This window comes from Lepidochelys kempii, chromosome 6 (genome assembly GCF_965140265.1).
Source record: "Lepidochelys kempii isolate rLepKem1 chromosome 6, rLepKem1.hap2, whole genome shotgun sequence".
Taxonomy (NCBI): Eukaryota; Metazoa; Chordata; order Testudines; family Cheloniidae; genus Lepidochelys; species Lepidochelys kempii.
In genome coordinates, this window is record NC_133261.1 from 83,230,103 (window position 1) to 83,251,879 (window position 21,777).

The window sequence follows — 21,777 nt, forward strand, 5'->3', positions numbered from 1 at the left end:
AGCAGTTCTGCGGAAAAGGACCTAGGGGTGACAGTGGACGAGAAGCTGGATATGAGTCAACAGTGTGCCCTTGTTGCCAAGAAGGCCAATGGCATTTTGGGATGTATAAGTAGGGGTATAGCGAGCAGATCGAGGGACGTGATCGTCCCCCTCTGTTCGACATTGGTGAGGCCTCATCTGGAGCACTGTGTCCAGTTTTGGGCCCACACTACAAGAAGGATGTGGATAAATTGGAGAGAGTACAGCGAGGGGCAACAAAAATGATTAGGGGTCTGGAACACATGAGTTATGAGGAGAGGCTCAGGGAACTGGGATTGTTTAGTCTGCGGAAGAGAAGAATGAGGGGGGATTTGATAGCTGCTTTCAACTACCTGAGAGGTGGTTCCAAAGAGGATGGTTCTAGACTATTCTCAGTGGTAGAAGATGACAGGACAAAGAGTAATGGTCTCAAGTTGCAGTGGGGGAGGTTTAGGTTGGATATTAGGGAAAAACTTTTTCTCTAGGAAGGGTGGTGAAACACTGGAATGCGTTACCTAGGGAGGTGGTGGAATCTCCTTCCTTAGAAGTTTTTAAGGTCAGGCTTGACAAAGCCCTGGCTGGGATGATTTAGTTGGGGATTGGTCCTGCTTTGAGCAGGGGGTTGGACTAGATGACCTCCTGAGGTCCCTTCCAACCCTGATATTCTATGATTGTAAGTCCTCCTTTTCTTTTTGCGGATACAGACTAACAGGGCTGCTACTCTGAAATTAGCATTTAAGCATTCACCCTTTCTGTTTTTACTGGCAAGAGGAATGCTGGCTCAGACTCAAGAGTTATCCCCATTTCATCTGAGATCTGTAACTTCCACCTCAACAGCTACCAGACAAAGAAGAGCAGAAGAATGCTGGGGGGCAGCGTCTATATCAGGTCAATGCAGATACTCCCCAGCACAACTTTGAATTCCCACGGGGTCAATAATGAGGAGGAGACGAAGTCCTTTCCCGGGGACAGGAGATGAACCTGCTACTGATAACCATACTGACACTGGAACACTTTGGGAGCTATTGAAAATCCCTGGTAAGAGGGGGAGGAACACTTGACTGTACAAGTAAATACTCAAGCACAATTAACATCCAATGCAGGGGTGGACAAATTACGGCTCGCAGGCTGCATCTGGTCTGCAAGCTGTTTTAAGCCAGGCCCTCAGCTCCAGCTGGGGCACTGGATCAGGAACCGCACTGCTCGGCTCGGCTCTAGCGCTCCAGCCGGGGCACCGGGTCGGAGGCCACACCATGCGGCTCCCGGAAACAGCCGCATGGCCCCGCTACAGTGCTCTAGCAGGGTCGGGGTCCACTCCACCGTCCGGAGAAGAGACATGACACTGCTTCAGGGAGCTGCATGAGGTAAGTGCTGCTCGGAGCCTGAGCCTCTCCCCATGCCCCAACCTCCTGCCCCAGCCCTGATCCCCCTCCCACTCTCCAAACCCCTCGATACCAGCATGGAGCACCCTCCTGCACCTCAAACCTCTCATCCCCAGCCCCACCCCAGAGCCCGCACCCCCAGCCAGAACCTGATACCCCCTCCCGCCCTCCGAACCCCTCGGTCCCAGGCCAGAGCACCCTCCTACACCCCAAACTCCTCATCCCGAGCCCACACCCCCAACCAGAGCTCTCACCCCTCCCGCACCCCAACCCCAATTTTGTGAGCATTCATGGCCCACCATAGAATATCTATTTCCCGATGTGGCCCTCAGTCCAAAAAGTTTGCCCATCCCTAATGAGTGGCAACAGTGTTTGAAGAATAAAAATCAAAAGTTTAAAAAGGTGAATTGTAGAACTGGAAAGGACCTCAAGAGGTCCCAGTCCCCTGCAGTAGCTCTCAACCAGAGGTACAGGGCCTCCTGAGGGACCATGAGCAGGTTTCAGGGGCGCCACCAAGCAGGGCCAGCATCAGACTTGCTGGGGCCCAGGGCAGAAAGCTGAAGCCTCACCACATGGGGCTGAAGACCGGGGGCTGAGCCCTATCACCCAGGACTGAAGCTGAAGCCTGGGCAATAGGCCCCAGACTATTGCCCTGCTTGCTACACCCTACACCAGGCCTGGTTTTTATATGCAGAAAACCAGTTATTGTGGCACAGATGGGCCTTGGAGTTTTTATAGCATGTCGGGGCCTTCAAAAGAAAAAGGTTGAGAACCCGTTATAGACTATCCCTGACAGGTGAAGTTCTCATCCCGCTTTGAAGAGCGTCTACACACATCATACACACTCCAAATTTACCCCCTTCCTGAGGTTTGGCATTGCTGGTAACTCAGACAAATACACCTCTGCCTATACTTTCTATCTAAACCTGGCAACTACAAAGGTTTCTCCCCAGGGCTTCCTCTTCCCATTACCTAGTTATATCTGCCTCACTTCAGCCACTCTCAAATCCTTATTGAAGCTAGCAAGATCGACATGGAGGAGCTTGAATAATTATCCTGCATATGTGTGCAAGTTTCTAGAACCTGAGGCTAGGGAACCTCAGAAGAGTCTTTCATTAATATAAGAACTGTGACACTCTGACCTCCAAGTAGCACTCTGGGCTGGAACCCCCCATATTACCCACTGTGATATTGTGTTTTGTACAAAGAATGCCTTGCAAGGGATCATTTTGTAAATTTTGATCTGTTGAACATTAATATCCTGTTGGATTGTATGTGTTATCATTATATATGAAGTTATGAAGTATAGCTATGTGCGTCATAAGAACATAAGAATGGCCATACTGGGTCAGACCAAAGGCCCATCTATCCCATTTTCTTGTCTTCTGACAGTGGCAAATGCCAGATGCCCAGAGGGAATGAACTGAACAGATAATCAACTGATCCATCCCCTATTGCCCATTCCCAGCTTCTGGCACACAGAGGCTAGCCACTAGGGACCTATTGAGGGCTACTCCTTTGTTGTAACTGAAAGGTTTGTTGTGAGCAGGGCCGGCTCCAGGCACCAGCTTTCCAAGCAGGTGCTTGGGGCGGCATTCAGAATGGGGCGGCAGTCCGTGTCCCGCGGCAGCAATTCGGCGGCAGCTCCACTGCTCTTCCCGCCGCAGCGGCTTTTGGGCAGCAGCTCTGCCGCTCTTCCAGGCGCGGCAGCAATGCAGCGGCAGCAATTCGGTGGCGGCTGCTTGAGGTGGCAAAATTGGTAGAGCAGCCCCTCGTTGTGGGGGACTCCATCCCTGCCTATCCTAGCTAATATCCACTGATGGACCTATCCTCCATGAATTTATCTAATTCTTTTTTGAACCCTGTTATAGTCTTGGCCTTCACAACATCCTCTGGCAAAGAGTTCCACTAGTTGACTGTGCATTGTGTGAAGAAATACTTCCTTTCGTTTTGTTTTAAACCTGCTGCCTATTTCATTTGGTGACCCCTAGTTCTTGTGTTATGAGACAGAGTAAATAACACTTCCTTATTTACTTTCTCCACACCAGTCATGTTTTTATAGACCACTATCATAGCCTCCCCTTAGTCGTCTCTTTTACAAGCTGAAAAGTCCCAATCTTATTATCTCTCCTCATACGGAGGCCGTTCCATACCCCTAATCATTTTTTTTGCCCTTTTCTGAAACTTTTCCAATTCTAATATATCATCTTTTTTTGAGATGGGGCAACCATATCTGCACGCATTATTCAAGATGTGCTCATATCACGGATTTATATAGAGGCAATATGATATTTTCTGTCTTATTATCTATCCCTTTCTTAATGATTCGCAACACTGTTAGCTTTTTTGACTGCCGCTGCACATTGAGTGGATGTTTTCAGAGAACTATCCACACTAACTCCAAGATCTTTTTCTTGAGTCGTAACAGCTAATTAAGCTGTCATTTTATATGTATTATAGTTGGGATTATGCTTTCCAATATGCTTTACTTTGACTGTATCAACATTTAATGTCATCTGCCATTTTGCTGCCCAATCACCCAGTTTTGAGAGATCCTTTTGTAGCTCTTCACAGTCTGCCTGGCACTTAACTATCTTGAGTAGTTTTGAATCATTTGCAAATTTTGCCACCTCATTGTTTACCCCTTTTTCCAGATCATTTATGAATGTCACTGAAATATGTTGTGAGGTTGGGAACACCCACAATAAACCTTTCAGTTACAAAAAAGGAGTAGCCATCAGTAGCCAGAGAGCTTTTAATAGCACATCAGCACCCATCAAGAAAAGAATCCACTACCCCAGGAACTCCTTAGAGAAGGCACATATGCAATGGAGACTGCTTGAACCAATAGGAACTGCCTGATCCCAATGTCACAGTAAGGATCTTTCCAGCATTCTTGAAGAAACTATAAAAGACGAGAAGTTACATCATCACTCCCCTTCACCCCCCAATCTCAATACCTGGAAGAAAAAGACTTTTAACTGGGGAGGAGAGGTCCCAGACTGGAAAGGGAGTCCAGTCTGTGTATTGAGGAACTGTAACCCGCTTGTACTGTCTGTCAGGGTGAGAAAAGCTGTTTGATTCAACTCTTGCTTAGACTAAAATTTTAGAATTTAGAAAGCGTGTTTACTTTTTATTTTCTTAAGGTAACTATCTCTGACTTATATGCCTACCACTTATTATTAAGGCTAAGATTTAGTCATGGGTATTTTTAGTAAAAAGTCATGGACTGGTTGCAAGCAATAAACAAAAATTCATGGTCCGTGACCTGTCCATGACTTTTACTATAAATGTCCATGATGACTAAATCTCTGTTCCTGGGGCCCCACTGCTCTGGGGACCCCTGCTCCAGTGGCGGGGGCTGACTGCCCTCAGTGGCTGGCTCCTCCAAGGCCTTTGGGGCCGCTCTTCCGACGGCCTCCGAGGCCACCCCTGGGACTGCCCCAGGAATCACTGCTCGGGCAGTTCCTGGGGCCACCCTCGGGACTGCTGCTCAGGCGCTCCCCACGGCAGCCCAAGCAGCAGCCGGTGCAGCTAGAGCCAGGGCCGCTCCAGCGGCAGCCAGTGTGGCTGGCCACGGCAGCAGGCCCCGGGGTCAGCCACACTAGCTGCTGTAGCTGTGGAAGTCACAGAGGTTGCGGAAAGTCACAGAATCCATGACTTCTGCGACCTCCATGACAGAATCACAGTCTTACTTATAATTAAGGCTGGAGTTTGTCATGGAAGTCACAGATTCCATGACCTTCCATGACTTCCATGACTTCTGCAGCAGCTGGTGCGCCTGGCTCAGGGGCAACTCAGGCAGTCACGCTGGGACAGTCTTGGGCCACCACACCCCCTGCACCAGTAACAGCAAAGATTGGGTTTGAGTGTGGGAGGGGGGTTGGGGCATAGGATGGGGTGAGTCAGACTCTGGGTGGTGCTTACTGGGGAGCTCCCCAGAAGCAGTGACATCCCTCTCACTCAGCTGCTAGGTGGAGGTGTGGCCAGGCATCTTTGCACACTGCCTCCGCCCAGAGTGCTGGCTTTGCAGCTCCCACTGGCCATTTGCCCCCATCAAACCCCCCCCTTCCTCTGCACCAGCGGGGTCCCAGGTCACGCGCCTGTGCCCCCACCCCAAGTTTTAGTTGGGGTATATAGCAAAAGTCATAGACAGGTCACGGGACATGAATTTTTGTTTACCGCCCGTGACCTGTCTGTGACTTTTACTAAAAATACCCATGACTAAAATGTAGCCTTAATTACGATCACTTAAAGTCTATCTTTCTGCAGTTAATAAAACTTATTTTAATGTTTTATCCTTACCGTGAGTTTGTCTAAACCGCTTGGGAAATCTCAGCTCAAGTTCCAAAGGCTAGTGAATGTCCACTTTCCTATGAAAGAAATGGCAACTGAAATGGAACTTACACTGGTCAGTCTTCTGATCAGTGCACGATGGTACAGTCCTAGGGAGCAAAACTGGGGAGCAGTGACAGATTAGCAGTGACAGATTAGCCACTGGGCCAACAGGACCTGTGCAATTGGAGGCTCCTGGAAAAATGGATGCCCCTGCGCCCTGACCCACTCCACCCACCCAGCATTCCTACCGGGGAGCAGGGTTAGGGCACAGGGGGCTTGCCCCACTCCCCAGCAGCAATGCAGGGCAGGCCGAGAAAGCCTCTGCATCCTGACGCTGCTCCCTGGCAGGCGCACCCAGCAGGAGGGCGGGGCAAGTCCCTGCTCCCCGACCCCATTTCCCCAGCAGGAGCGCGGTGGGGGAGGGTCGCAGGGGGTACTGCAGGCAGAAGGGGTGCAGAGGGCCCCCTACTTGCTCTGGCCCAGGGCCCCACAAAAGCTTAATCTGCCTCTGCTGGGGAACTGGGGGAAATTGGCTGGAGCCTCTCTATTATGGTTCATAAGTGGCTGGGAGATCATTCATGTAACAGAGTTGGATGTGTCCCTGTACGTGGATGTCTGTGTAAGTGCAGTGCCTGTCAGAAGGTTGTAACTTTACCTCAGCATCATACTGTGAGAGGCAACCCAGATTGATGGGTTTGGCGGTCCCATGGTCCAGGTTACACTTGGGGACCCCATCACAAACTGACTCCTGTGATTTAGATTCACTACAAAAGACTAGGACCTGTCAATTATAAAAAGGGAAGGGAGACCGCTTTCCAGAATAGGACTCTAATTTTATAAAAATATTTATTATAGATTATTAAATGTGCTTGATTTTAACACAGTTATCCAATTATTGTACCTGCCTGCAGTGAGTATTTCATGAGTGAGATGCATGAATTGTGCCAGTGGTGCTCAAACTTCTCCAGTTACGCCCCCCTCCCGCTTATCAGTAACAATCTGTCCATGTTCCCCCTGCCCCCATCCATTACTGCACAGTCAAGACTTCCTCAGAAGTGGAGCTTGGGGTGGAACTGGGGATGGGGGAGGAGCTGGGGCTAGAGGCAGAGCTGGTTGTGGGGAGAGAGCAGGGGCAGAGTGGGTCTGCGGCTGCAATCAGAGCTAGTCTGGAAGTGGAGAGGAAGCAAGGGCAGAGCTGAGCATGGAGTCACAGACGGACTAGGGGTGGAGAGGGAGTGGGGGTTGAACAGGGTTGGAGGTGGAGCTGGTCTGGAGGCGGAGCAGGGCTAGCAGCGTAGTGCTCCCTCTGGCCCTGCCACATGTCCCCCCACACACACACTTTGAGAACCACTGCATTATACTATGATCCGGAAGCAAAAGAAGCCAATGCAGGCTAGGATCAATGTGTGAAGAAAGCTTAGGAAGTTGCATATATGTGCAAAATCTAAGGGAGTCACAGGAAACTCTCTCTCCATTTTTTATTTTGTACTTCAACATTTAGCTACCAAAATCATAGGGATACCTATCAAAAATACTTAAAGACAGACATTCAACATCCAATTCACCATTGCCCGATATTTTGTGCAGTTATTTACATCAATGCACGAGTGTAAAGTGTTACTAAATTAGAATGGAAGTGTTTTACACCCACCTTTCAACAGTGAATGTGGCCCTGTAGATGAACAAAAATACGAAGAAAAACAACAGTTTTGTGTGCAATGAACAAGCAAATATGAGTGCCCAGAAATACTATCACATATGTATTTATTTCAACACCAAGACTATATATTTAAGTGCTAAACCTAAGAACATCATCCCAAGTCCCTAACACTAATACCATTTCCCCACCCTCCACTCATTTTTGACAAGCTAAAACTACTATTTCTCCTTGGATGGATTACTGAAAAAGACAGACACTGAACCCTCAAACACCAGCATCACTAGTTTTTGAAGATAAAATAAAAAGCAAATACTGTCTTTCAAACACTTGTTGCTTAGCACTATGTTGCACATAGATAACAGGACTGGTGACATCAGCATAGATACAATTCATATACATATTGCAAATGCATTGATGAAAGAAGTGGGAACATAAAGATTCAGGTATAGAAGCTGGAGAAACAACAGACGAGGTCCACAGACATGCTTTCACGTTATAAACCCAGAAAAGAAAATTCATCCCATCTTCTTAGGAGGAAAAATGTTTAGAGATGTTACTATTCCTTGCTCTTTGAGACTCTTATAAATGACCATCCGGGGTCTGGTTCAAACTAAATGGGGGGAGGGAGGGAGAAATTCCATGGAAATACACAGTTCTTTTTTTCTATAAAAACCCTCCTCTAAATTCTATTTTAGCCAGTTTCACATACAAGAATAATATGGTAGCTAAAACAGATTTACTGTCTCTTTAAGGCCTACATTTATCTTTGATCTCCTATGGGGTCTCCAGCAGTAGTGTATTACTTTATTAGTCACCTATAAAGAACTTTGGCTGAACCAAAGATATATAATAAACATTTAAATGATCTAAAGGTATATCTAAACTCATAATAATAAAAATAATACCTAGCTCTTACATACGCATTTTCACTCAAATCTCAAAAGCAAATTAAAACAAAAGGTAAGGATCGTTATCCTTATCATATAGGTCAGAAATCAAAGCCAGAATGCTGTAGTGATTTGCCCACTTGCAGGTAAGTGGCAGAGCTGGGAATAAACTCAAAGACTCCTGACTCTCAGTCCAGCGTCCAATGGTGTCTCCTGTATAACAATTTAGTGTAAACATCATCAAAGGCCCTACGTTCATCATAAACTATGTTTTCCAAATGAAAACTGAGCACACCCTATAAAGTTTGGATGTCGTCAACACCACATCTCAGAGCCCGATTTATTGTCGCCGAAATTCTCTCAAAGTTACTACAGTATTATTTGGAGGTCTTCCACACTCATTCTTTATTACACTTGCTGCTTGCTTCCTGGTTATACGCCTCCCCTCCCCCCCCCCACAATTTACTACCTACCTATGGTAATTTGTTCTTTTCACTGTTACTATTATTGTAGCTCTTATATGCTGCATCCTAGCCTATTGGCCACCGGAAGCCTACACTAGCTTGTATTTTTTTTTTAAAATGATGGTTTTTGCCTCGCATTTGTACCTTAACTGTGGCTAGTTATACAGGCTATAAAAATAAAGCATGCATTTTAAATATTCTGGTGTCCACTGGGGAAAGTGAACCTAGAAATATAAAACTCTAAAATATCTAATATCTTGCAATACAATTAACAACACAAAAAAGTTGTCAATATGAAAGCAGCAGCAATGCCACTATAAAGTAAGAACAGGGATAAAGTTACGTTCTAAGATCATAGGATAGCAACATTCACAGTAGAGAGGAAAATGGCAAAAGTAATGGTATAATACTCTCCTCTGAATCTACTACCATCTGATCCATCACGAAACACCTACAACAGCTGTGCAGTCACTCCCAGGAAGAGTGATTTGTTAAAGAGAGCATAGATCAAAGAACATAGAGGAAGAGTGGATATTTTTTTTAAAGGTTATCACAGACTATCAGCACCAATATTTCTTTAAAAAATTCTCCCAAACTCATAAAAATACACTTTGTTCTTTAGAAAACAGTGAGGAAAGAAAAATAAAGAACATACAATACATGACTTACCATATAAGCACAACTGTTTCTAAGTTGTGTTTTAACTTCGTTGTTTTTATTCACAGTATTATTGCAGCTGTGTTGGCCCCAGGACAAGGTGGGTGAGGTAATATATTTTACTGGACCAACTTCTGTTGGTGGAAGAGACAAGCTTTCAACCTTCACAAAGCTCTTCTTCTAGTCTGGAAAAGGTATTCACAGTGTCACAGCTACATACAAGGTGGGACTGATTGCTAACCATAAGGAGTTAACATGTTGCAAGAAACCACTTAAAATGAGGTAGGCAATTAATACCTCTGTAGTCATAGGAAAAAGGAGGGTTAGCAGGTTACAGATTGTTGTTGTGAGCCATAAAACCAGTGCTTCTATTGAAACCGTGATTTTTAGTGTCTACCAGAGTTACGAATTTAAGCTCCCAGGCTCATCTTTCAACAGTGATGTGCAGGTTTCCTTTGAGGATAAGGACTGATAGATCAGATGTGAAGTGATCACTTTGCGAAAAGTGTCCATCCGCAGGTGATAGGTGTTTCTGTGTTTTTATCATTTTTCTGTGTGTGTTCATTTGTGAGCATAGTGAATGTCTGGTTTCATCCACATAGTGGTTGCTGGGACATTTGTTGACTGGATAAGATACACCACATGTTGTGATAGGCATGTGTAGGACCCATGGATCTTGAAAAGTGTGCTGTGAAAAGTATTGATCATCATAGCAGTGGAGATATGCCTGCAGGCTTTGCATATGTTGTTCTAGCAGGGTTTGGTACCACTTTGAGTTGGTGTATCCTGCTCTGTGGGAAGCTTGTTTTCGATGATGAGCATGGTGAGGTTGGGGGGTTGTTTGAAGGCCAGAAGAGGAGTTTCAGGAAAGATTTTTTTTCAGGATGTGATCCCCATCAAGTATGGGTTGTTACTGTTTGATGATACCCTAGACGGGTTCCAGTGTGGAGTGGTAGGTGACAACTAGGCGTGTGTGGTCAGTGGGGATTCATTTTTTGTATTGAAGCAAGTTTTCTTGGGGTATTTGGGTGGCCCATTCCATGATGCAATCTACTTCTGATGGAGCGTCTTTGTTTGGGTGAAGGCAGTTGTAAGTGTTTTAAGGTATGTATCCCAGATTTTCTCCTTGGAGCATATTCTGTGGTTGCTGAGTGCTTGGCTGTAGATAACAGATTTTTTGATGTGCCTGGAGTGGCTGCTGGATATGTGGAAGTATGTGTGGTGATCAGTGGATTTCTTGAATACAGTTGTCTTTAGGTTTCCCTTGCTGAAGCTGAAGAAGAGTTCTGAGAAGATAGGAAGCTTGTCTCTTGAACCAACAGACATTTGTTTCTTTGTTTAACAATAGGTAGTGATAATGCTTGGTCGAAATGACACTACATGCAATGTATTATTACTCACAGTTTTGTGTTCATTTTTCAGTGGAACATTACTTGTAGCCTTTTTTCCTCCCTTGTCTCCCCCATGCCCAAAGTCCTTTGCACTTATCTTTCTTTGAATAATATATTCATTTGTTGAGCATTGATAATATGCCTGGCATTCTATTCAACAGAGTAGAAACACAACCCTACTCCCAAGATTCTTAAAATCTAAGGAGGCCCTGATCCTTTAAACTGCTCAAATTAGGTGTGCCACTGTACCCACACATAGTTCCACTGACTTTGATAAAAAGTTCACCAACACAGACCAGATTGCAGGATCAGGCCATTAGAATGCCAAGTGGCTGCTTCCATAAGACATCTGTTTACTTGGTACACAGTTTGTTTTAAAAGCAGGTCTTTTTTGTATTCTCTGGTTCATCCTCCACATATTAGCAACCTTAAACCTAATCAATATATTTGTTTGTTTCATTTATTTTCATGGTTTGTATTTGTACATGGTTTATGTAATTGCAGATCTAAAATATATATAATGGATTTTTTTCGAAGTTATTTTAGATCTCCAAATCATGCCCTCTAACCCAGCTTCTAGGGCATCATGTGTAAAATTTATAATCTTTGTCTGAAGGCAGCAAAAAAAAAATCAGACATACAATTATGAATTTAAAAAGTGGGATTATATAAACATGCTTTTATTTAATTAATGAAGGCAGTTGAAAGAAATTCAAAACAATTTAGGTACTTGAAATTATAATACCCTCTTGCCAATCAGCCAAACTTTCTCCTCACAAAGAATTCCTCAACAGGCAAACATTGAGTCTAATTTCAAAGGTCACTTTAAAACATTGATGAAATATTTAATATATTTTCTAAGGGAGCATGTAAATGTACACAATGGAAAAACTAATACCATTCAATTTCCAAATCTGAAGCAATTTCTTAATCATTTTCTGAAGTCCAGGCAGTGTTTTCAAAATGGTTTGTGTAATGTGACTATCATGTTTATAGTCTCTCTTTCTCCCCTCCACCTATTATTGCTCACACACACATTTATTAAATAGCTAACAACCAAAACAACCGGCAGCCTGTCTTTTTCAATCTGAGCATAGCTCTGTTGTGGTTTGGTCAGTGCTTGGAAAGCCCATGCCACTGGACTGACCCCAATCCAACCTTTTTATTTTTAGTTCCCAAATGTTTATTCCCATTTCCATTCTGTACTGTGCTCAAGCTTCACATTGAAAGGGGGCACTAAACTGTAACAAATGCTCCCCATCACATCCCCCAAAGCCTCAGCAGTGGGAGAGTTTTTGTCTGAGCCAGCAAGGGAAACGACACCTTGGAGCCCCTTTAAAGGATTCTCATCTCACCCCTTTTTGAGTGTGCAACATCCTCATGGGCTTGAGAGGGCAGCAACCTCGCAGTAACTGTGTGCCTGCTAGTATGGTGGTTGATTTACTGGATTAAAGGGTGTGGTGGAAGCCCATCGGCTCCTGGACAGCTGAGGGGAAGGTTTATACTCCCCTTCCCAGGGTGCACCCAGGAGTAATGAATCATGCCTGGCCCCAACACCATCAGACCACTCCCTTGGGATTAGAGTAGGGCCAAGTTTCTTGGTCTTACTACAGATAAAATGCCAGTTACTTTCTGGGGCTGGCAGGGAATTTTTTCTTCACCATCAGACTGGGCTGGGTTGGAGAGTTTCCCCCCTTCCTCTAAGCAGCCCAGAGATTTGATGGGTAAGTTAGGACTGTAAACGTTTTCATATTGTCAGAACTAGGCAGAGGTACGTGCTTAATAAATGTCCCAATTCCTGGATGAACAGGAAGCAAGATTAAGGGAAGGCCCCCTGCATAAAGAAGGTGGGGAAGGGATGGGACTCTAATGTCTGGTATACTAAGGGACCACCCCTTTTCCCCATTCCCCCTACCCTCATATGAGAAAAGGGCTGTTGGGAAGCCAACAACAGTGCTGGGGCAATGTTAAGGGGTTGGAAATGTGCAGGGAGGACTGAAGGCATCCCTCCCCACATGGTAGGGATTGTGGAAGGATGATCTGCACATGAGTTATTGTCAGATAGCTTCCCAGGTGCATTAGTAAAGCTGCATCTTAGTTAAACCACATTCCCAGTCTCATGTCTTTCTTTCTGTGGTGCTGGGACAATTAGGAATGACTGTGTTGAGCCATGCCTGTCTGCTAAGAAATACTTCCAAAAGATGCATTGGGTCTTGGGGAGCTTCTTGTTACTGTGACTCCTGGACACTGTAGTTCAAAATTGTGACTGGAGCAGTCACTGTAGTGGGGACAGGGGCACTGCTCTACTGTTGATGGAGGACTGTTTTAACAGACACAGATAATGCACTGTCCACACTGGCATTGTGCCAGTGGAAGTATGTCAACTGAAAACTTGTGTCCTTTGTGGAAGAATGTTATTCGGACAACAGAAAGGCTGGGTTTTGTCGGCTTACATCAAATTTAGATGTGGACATGTGCAAACCTGTGGTGACAAAAGACAACTTCTGTTTCCAAAACTCTGTAGCATAGACCAGGTCTTAGGTATATAAACATGCATATAATCTCTGCCGAGACCCTTGTTTGGGGCAGATGCGATCTTTCTATTTCTACAATTGCCTTCATTTTTCTTGGGTCCAGTTAACACAAAGTATGTATCCTACATAGCAAAACCCATTCAGCTAGATATAGCATGTGCCATGTTCTTTTGAAGAGGTTTTTTTTGTCTTTAGCAAATGTTATAGAACATTTCACTCTCTCATTGCATTTTTCTTCATTTTGTTCCCCCCAACTCAACAGAACACCAGAATTGCAAGCAACAATTACAAAGAGCTGGTTATAAGATTGCAATATGGAGAGATGCAGCAACAACTTGTACCCCACCCAGATTCTCCAAGATCCAGGACATGGTGCTTTGGTACATCTCAGGTGCTGAGGTAATCTTTAAAAGAAGTCGCCTTTATGCCTTGGCATAAAGAGAAGACGCTTTATGCCAACAGGAGAGCACTCTCCCATCAGCATAATAAAACCACCTCTCCAAGAAGCAGTAGCTATTTTGGCAGGAGAAGCTCTCCCACTGATATAGTGCTGTCCACACCGGTGCTTAAGTCGGTATAACATATGTCATTCCAGGGGGTGGCTTATTCACACCCCTGAGTGACATAAATTGTACCTAAGTAAGTGGTAGTGTAGACCTGGGCTTCAACATATATCTGCCAAAAGAAAACTGGGAGGCGCTAAGTTTCTTTACCGAGTTTGTCCTGCCAAGACCCTTGGCTTGCATCCAAAACTAAAAATACAGTGGTCCTCAAACTTTCCTTAAGCGTTAAAAGCATGCCAAGCAAGTTACACCCAGCACTGGAGGTTGAACACTAAGCCAATGACAGAGCAGGGCACAACATATAAATGCAGGTGGAGCCCCATGTCAAAGGCGCACAGCCATGCTAATAACTACTGTATGCAGAGCATGCAACACAGGCACATAGTAGGGAGTGTGCTGTCCCAGACACAAATTGTGCTGGCTGAATAACTGGAGCAAGCTATACACAGAGAGGCACAGCTGTCAGCTGGCCCCAGACAACTGTTGCTGATAACCCAGCTGAGAGCCATAGATAAGCAGTGCTCTCCTGGTTGAACACGTGAAGAGCAAGACACACAAAGGCCCCAACAGAAGGCAACAGTGTGAATAGGGCTTGCCAAGTCATGATGCCAAATGTGGCTGGCTGTGTTACTCTCTTCAGTGAGTTCAAGAAGCCCCACCCTCTCCTTACACATACCGCACTATTGCTGATTCCTGACGTGGGCAGGGGCATCTGCATCTGCAAGAGCAGCTCTCCCACCGATATAGTGCTGTCCCGACCAGTGCTTAAGTCGGTATAACTTATGTCATTCCAGGGGGTGGCTTTCTAACCATAAGGGCATTTAAGTTCTGGAATAGGCTTCCAAGAGAAGTTGTGGAATCCCCATCACTGAAGGTTGTTAAGAACAGGTGAAAAACACCTGTCAGGGATGGTCTAGGTTTACTTGGTCCTGCCTCAGTGGAGTGGACTGGACAGGATAATCTCTTGAGGTCCCTTCCAGTCCTGCAATGCTATGATTGTATAATGAGACTAACATGCCCATGTTCTTGCTGATTAAGCAGCTTATTTTAGGCAATAACAGGGCTATGTTTTTTCCTTTTCAGTTTTGACCCTTTCTTCTTGGTGAGAGGGATTCTGACAAGTTTGATTCCACTGTATTCAGCTATTTAGGGCACAGCATGGAGTGCTCTCCTCCCATAAGCTATAGAACAGTGGTCAAGCCATATTAGATATACATGGAAGCATCACTACAGTAGATGCTCCAGGATACCGCAGCCATGTATTTGAAGGCAAGTGTAACCTTTAATTTAGATACAAAATTTAAAATAAATATTCCAAAACACTGAAACATTCCCCTACAACTCTTGCTAAAACAAAAACACATGTACTACATGACCCAAGCTTACGCCTTGAGTCACTTCTATTAATGCCTCTTATTCAGTCATGCTAACAAACTTAACCTTAGTTAATATGAAGCCTAAACTTTAGGTCTAAAGGACTGCTCCTTACTTTCATTTCAAAACATTTTTAATTAACGTAAGCAAACATAACCCTCATGGTCTACACAATGCAGAAAGGTTTTCAGAAAGCAGGGTTTTAGTCCTTGAGTTTTATGATTAAACTTATATTGCTTCCTTTTCTCTCAGATGTCTACCAGTACTTCCACATCTGGATGCCTCTCCTGAAGATTTGTTTACTGGTTTATAAATTTGCTGTGTTATGAATACAGAAATGTCTTTCACCCAGTTTTGGGCCATTAAGGTTGAGAGGTAACGTATGTCAAGGGACCAAGCAATCAAGATTTAGGGTTATTTTGTGTGTGTGTGTGTGTGTGTGGTTGGAGGTGGGGGTTAAAAAGCAAAACAAAAAACAATGCTGTTTTTATAAAATTAGAAAAGCAAATCAATTAATTGTACTGTATTAATGCCACTTGTGCCCTCCCTGCCTTACCCCACCTCCCAAAAAAAACAGTGGTGGTGGGGAACAGGTACAGCATTTATTTTAATTTTTAAAAGAAAGAACATCATAATCCTTTGGTGATGTAGTTTTTTTTTTTTTTTTTTTTTTTAAATCAAGTTGAAAAATGTCAGGAATGTCACACAGATTTTATGTGCCCCATGAGGCATGTGCTTTTTCAAACTACCTGCCCTTTACAGAAAGTACTTGCCTCAGGGGGATCTAAATAATAGGAACTTCAAGCCCTGCACATATATGCAAGAGTGACAGCACATTTAGTTGTCTACAGGAAGTAAAGTTAATTGTGCCATTAAATTCCAACTCACTGGATTGGAATGGTGACAAATGAACCTTATTTGAGATTATGGGGTTGATTTCAATTTGCTGTGCATTTCATTATCATTAGTTTAACAAGTTACCATATATAAAATGCATTTGGTTAAAATATTAGTACTTTCAAATTTGAATTATACAATATTTTTAAAGCAGAGATTTGGGAGCAAATTAGAACCATTTCAGAAAATGAATCCGATTAATGCACAAAGAGAACAACTCACAAATGCCAATATGACTTAATAGCTGCAAGTCTTTTGATCTGGCAGCAATTTTCTTCTGGTATACTTTAAAAAAAGTGAACAGGAAACATGGGAACAAAATTCCATCATGAAAGCAACTACAGTCATCTTAACTATTTGTTCAAATGAAGTTTGGTAGGCATGCTCTCAGAGACAGAGATTAAATTTAGATTTCAGAGTAGCAGCCATGTTAGTCTGTATTCGTAAAAAGAAAAGGAGGACTTATTTGTTAGTCTCTAAGGTGCCACAAGTACACTTTTTCTTTTTAGATTAAATTTAATGTTTCAAAACCTGGAGTAGCAACTGTATATAAACTTATTTTAGTATCTGTAACTAATGATTGGGGAAGTTGCAGGATGAAAGTAGAAAACTGTCAGTAAAATATATTGAGGGCAATTTTAGGTCAGTGCTCTGCCATGTGTGTAATCTGGAAACAGGCCCTTGCTGAACTCCCTGGGCAGATACCACACACCACTCAGGGTGATGTGGTTACAGCAGCCGAGTGCCCAGCATCACTTCCTAGTGGCCACCCCTTGCCAGCTCCAGAGCTGCATTCCAGATGGAGCAATGTCCAATATTTTCCATCTAGAAAGCCTGGTCAGCCTGTCATGAGTTTTTGACGATAAATGGAATGCAGAAAATCCACATAACTTCTTAATATACAGTATATCCTGAACTCAGTTATGTAGGCACAAACACTCCAGGGCAGTTTTAGCCATGCTCAAATCTTATGGCTTAAGAGGAGGTCTTCTGAGCCAGCAATTCTCTGCTCTGCAGGGAGAGTGCATTTCCAGCCGAATAGTTTGTTCATGATTTAAATCACTAGTCAGGAAGACTTGATTTAATCCTGGTTTTCTACATAAAAGTGCCTTCTTGTTGGTTGTTATAACCTTAATACATATTCTTCACAACTCGGAGATAGATGTAGGTTTTAGAAGATACACACTACACATTTTTAAACAGTGATTTATTTTGAAAACTTTTCAGATTAGTTTTACAGCTATATCAGAAAATGAATTATTGTTTGGTTATTCCATTTACCAAAGGTAATTGAAGCAGATATTTATGAAGTCATTGGGAGGTGAACTATCTCCAATTCAACAGGTTAATTATTAATATTTGGAGGATTTTCTTGCCATGCTGTATAAGGAGCAGAATATCACCAGACAGACAATTAAATTGTTTTATTTAACTAAAACAACAATGTTAAGTATTCTGGATTTTTTTTCTTCAACAGCAAACACATAATATTTTAACAAAAAAGCATATGTCCTTCCCTTCTCACATTTATCTCCAGATTTCTTCTCCTTCTCCTATTCCGCCCCCAACAATCTTCTATTCATTTAACTTTTTGAAACTTTGCACTTTTAGAGAGAGGTAAGGGATTGACTCTGTGTACACAAATCTGCAGAGGAACAATAGAGTTGAGGTCTGTTATTTCTCACCTCTCTATATTTTTTATTTATTTAAAACATTTTTGCTGTTAACAAGCGTGTTATCTCTGGAGACACAAATCCACAGTTTAAGAACTGCAAAACTAAGCATCTCTGATAGTATCTTCTAGACTGAGCACTGAGTCCCACTGGGTAGATAGAACAAATAATAAAAGATAGATAAGTAAATAATCTATACAGAAGCCTGTGGATCCCAATAAGATTGGGTCCCTAATCCATGAACTATTGGAAATCATTTACAAAACTTTTCTTAAACATTACATGAATATATTGTCTCATACTATAGAATTAGAATTTATAATCCCTATTCCATGATGAGATATCTGAGCTATAGTGTATCTTAATTAAAACTATCTTTAGATAGGTTTTTCCTCAAAAAACATTTTATCAAAAAAATCGGATTTAAATTTTAAAAATCTGATTAAAATAAATCATTGATTTTTATCCACCCTGGGTAAGACGGATGTGATGTTTTCTGGAGGGACCCAGGATTGTGAGGTACCTTGCTACAACTTGCCCTTAACGTGAAGAAGCCTTATCTGTATCCGCTGTGGGTCAGCTCCCAAATACCACCAGCCTCTGGCAACACAAGCGCTATGTTCCAGGCCTCCGGCAGGCCTCACTTTCTCTTCACAAGTTAACAATAGACACTATGTAGCCCTGTGTTCTCAGAGTACCTCTCTGCAGTACCCAGCCCCTGCTTCACTGGACATTTACAGAATTCCCAGATCCTCTGTTCACAAAGGAAGAGCACACCACAGCTTACCAGTTACACCACAGGACACAGCTCCCCTTTTCACACAGCACTCAGATTTGTTTATAGAGAAAGCAAGTTTAAGTTTATTTCACAATTAACAGAGATCCAAATGACAGCAAGAAGAAATGTTGGAAACAAAGGGTTGTATGTAAAGTAAAATCATAACACACAAACTAGAGCCTAAACTTAACAAACAAGACATGGTCACATCACACAAAGCAGAAGCTCACCCCAAATCCCTCCAATATAACCATTTGGACTGAAAAATTTCCCTGCTAGATGTATGCCCCAAGCTGTATGTTTTGAACAAAAATTCAGCCAACCCTGTTCAGCCGTTCCTGAGAATGAGACTAGGAAAAAATGTTTGTTAGCCCATATTAAAACATTCAGGTAACCTTTTCTTTGAGAAGCTCTAGAGCCCCATGCTTTGGAGCAGGGACTTGAAATTTGGCAGGGAGGGAGCGTTTGTGGCAGAGATGTGTTGTCAAGGCCGAATCCCCACTCTGTCGCTTCAAGTGCAGAAGGTGGGGGCCCGCAAGGATTCTAAAAATTAATACTGGCCACTCCAGGCTGGTATTAAACTCCCCAGGTTACAGCTTTTTTCTGACCTTGGCTTGGTAAATGCTGCCACCACCCAAATGCAACCCAGGAAGGAACACTTGGGAATTCCTCCCTGTGGGGTACCCTCAAGCTCTTTCACACCCCCCCTCCTCCCCCAGGGAAGATCTGAGAAAGAAAACAAAGGAAATTAGCTGTTGCCACCAGCTAATCAAACAGCATATGCACAAACATCTTAGAACACCAAAAATCCAATCCTGTTCTTAAAAAAAGCTAAATTTTATTAAAAACAAAAAGGAACAAAATACATCTAGAATTTAGGCTTTTGCTAGATTTTAAAAGAGCAATTCCAAAAAATTAAGCACCCAATATAGCTTTCTTGGGGGTTCAGCTTAAAGGTTACAAGCAAACAAAAGCATCTGGGGTTAGCACAGAGGAGATCCACAAGCCAAAATAAAGAAATTAACCTGATCGTGTCTATCTACACATTTTCTGTCCAATTATTTCTTCTAGGTATGGAAGATGAATTTTCATACCTGGTTCAAGCCTTACATAGCATTCCTGCTTATAACATTGCTGCTCCATGTCTCCTTCTCCGGAGAACAACAGCAAAAGGGAAAGTTTGTTTTCCATTTTAAAAAGTTCTAGCCTCCCATTGGCTCTTTTGGTCAGGTGCCCACTCCTTTTCCTTTACCTGAGGAACTTTGTTAACAATTTACAGGTAAAGCAAGCAGAGAACAGCCACAAAGAGGGATTTTACTGCTAACTGGCTGGCTGGGTGTCCATCAAAGGGAGCTACCCCACACGCACGCACACACACACACACACTTTATTTATCACATGTGCTTTGTGCTGTCCCAAATTGGCCAAATCAGTGTTCTTCCCTATTTTTGAAGTGGGGGCCACTTTGGCAAAAAACCTTCAGTGTGAGAGCCACATCAACTACTAAATTAACACATTGCTTACTATTCCTTAATGATGTAATGTTACAGAGCCACTTATGTAACTAAAATGATACTCCTTTTATAAAATAATAACCAGGAAAATATATGGAATTAAACAGGCACCTATGCGAGTAAGCTTTTAGAGAGCAGAATAATGCAAAATTTACTTTAAAAACTGGATGAGCGAAAGTGTGCCTGTTCCTCCTTGACTTTGTTCATGCAGTATTTGTAATCTGTCATCGCAATCCTAGTAAGGTAGTCCAAATGTTCATTGGTCAATTTGTTCCTCTGTTTTCTTTTCACAACATTCACTGCTGAAAATGTGGATTTGCAGGTATATGTACTGACAAAAAAGGACAGCATTTTTTGCACGTTTCAGAGATGGGCATTGTGTATCAGGGACCGTGTTCCAGAAATGATAAACACCTGTCTTAGCCCTGGTCTACACTAGGACTTTAGGTCGAATTTAGCAACGTTAAATCGATTTAAACCTGCACCCGTCCACACAGTGAAGCCCTTTATTTCGACTTAAAGGGCTCTTAAAATCGATTTCCTTACTCCACCCCTGACAAGTGGATTAGCGCTTAAATCGACGTTCCCAGCTCGAATTTGGGGTACTGTGGACACAATTCGATGGTATTGGCCTCCGGGAGCTATCCCAGAGTGCTCCATTCTGACCGCTCTGGACAGCACTCTCAACTCAGATGCACTGGCCAGGTAGACAGGAAAAGAATCGCAAACTTTTGAATCTCATTTCCTGTTTGGCCAGCGTGGCAAGCTGCAGGTGACCATGCAGAGCTCATCAGCACAGGTGACCATGATGGAGTCCCAGAATCGCAAAAGAGCTCCAGCATGGACCGAACGGGAGGTACGGGATCTGATCGCTGTTTGGGGAGAGGAATCCGTGCTATCAGAACTCCGTTACAGTTTTCGAAATGCCAAAACCTTTGTGAAAATCTCCCAGGGCATGAAGGACAGAGGCCATAACAGGGACCCGAAGCAGTGCCGCGTGAAACTGAAGGAGCTGAGGCAAGCCTACCAGAAAACCAGAGAGGCGAACAGCCGCTCTGGGTCAGAGCCCCAAACATGCCGCTTCTATGATGAGCTGCATGCCATTTTAGGGGGTTCAGCCACCACTACCCCAGCCGTGTTGTTTGACTCCTTCAATGGAGATGGAGGCAATACGGAAGCAGGTTTTGGGGACGAAGAAGATGATGAGGAGGAGGAGGTTGTAGATAGCTCACAGCAAGCAAGCGGAGAAACCGGTTTTCCCGACAGCCAGGAACTGTTTCTCACCCTAGACCTGGAGCCAGTACCCCCCGAACCCACCCAAGGCTGCCTCCTGGACCCAGCAGGCGGAGAAGGGACCTCTGGTGAGTGTACCTTTTAAAATGCTATACATGGTTTAAAAGCAAGCATGTGAAAGGATTACTTTGCCCTGGCATTTGCGGTTCTCCTAGATGTAGTCCTAAAGCCTTTGCAAAAGGTTTCTGGGGAGGGCAGCCTTATTTCGTCCTTCATGGTAGGACACTTTATCACTCCAGGCCAGTAACACATACTCGGGAATCACTGTAGAACAAAGCATTGCAGTGTATGTTTGCTGGCATTCAACCAAAATCCGTTCTTTCTCTCTCTGTGTTATCCTCAGGAGAGTGAGAT

At 43.6% G+C, this 21,777-nt stretch overlaps 1 protein-coding gene across 6 annotated transcripts in view; it reads right to left on the minus strand.

Moving 5' to 3' along the window:
• PRKD1 (protein kinase D1) overlaps window positions 1–21,777 on the minus strand; it is a 301,945-nt gene that overhangs the window by 223,255 nt on the left and 56,913 nt on the right. Inside the window, exon 1 of one of the 6 annotated variants that reach the window (XM_073348913.1) lies at window positions 19,711–19,792. The exons of the other annotated variants lie outside the window; for them this stretch is intronic. The gene's annotated coding sequence lies outside the window, so the exon portion shown is untranslated. Of the gene's footprint in view, window positions 1–19,710; window positions 19,793–21,777 lie in introns of those variants that run through there. 6 annotated transcript variants of the gene reach the window in all.